The 661-nt window shown below is 38.4% G+C and overlaps 1 protein-coding gene across 4 annotated transcripts in view; it reads left to right on the forward strand.

The window, feature by feature from the left end:
* Positions 1-661, forward strand: part of LOC106879186 (mRNA-capping enzyme) — a 52,677-nt gene that overhangs the window by 14,935 nt on the left and 37,081 nt on the right. The window lies entirely within an intron of this gene.

The raw sequence follows: 661 nt of genomic DNA on the forward strand, positions 1-661 counted from the left end.
ATATATATACACACACACACACACACAACCGTTGTTATTTGTTTTGTATACACAACACTATTTGAACCAATCAGCAATGAAAGGAGTGTTCCACTGGTAACTATCCTGTTTAGTTATTTGTGTCTAGGATTACATCAAAATGAAGGTACATAACTGAGTAGTTAGGGCTTTAAACTATTAATTAGAAGATCATAGGTTCAGCTTTTGGACCAAGTGAAAGACTTTGCATCCTCGAGCAAGGCATTATATTTCACATTGCGTCAGCCCACACTGTCATCACCACCACCAATGACTGTTGGGGGTTTAACTCTGTAATAGGCTATTGTCCCCTTAAACCCTTTGGAAATTTTGGGGTAAGCTCTAGCATAATAGAGCATAAATTTTAACTTTCAACTTTTTTTTGTTTTTAAGATAAGGTGTGACTTGGAGGAAAAGCAAGGTGGATGTTAAAATGATGATTTATATAAGGCGTAGGAGTGGCTGTGTGGTAAGTAGCTTGCTTACCAACCACATGTTTCCGGGTTCAGTCCCACTGCGTGGCACCTTGGGAAAGTGTCTTCTACTATAGCCTCGGGCCGACCAAAGCCTTGTGAGTGGATTTGGTAGACGGAAAATGAAAGAAGCCCGTCGTATATATATATATATATATATATATATATAT

This window comes from Octopus bimaculoides, chromosome 23 (genome assembly GCF_001194135.2).
Source record: "Octopus bimaculoides isolate UCB-OBI-ISO-001 chromosome 23, ASM119413v2, whole genome shotgun sequence".
Classification (NCBI taxonomy): Eukaryota; Metazoa; Mollusca; class Cephalopoda; order Octopoda; family Octopodidae; genus Octopus; species Octopus bimaculoides.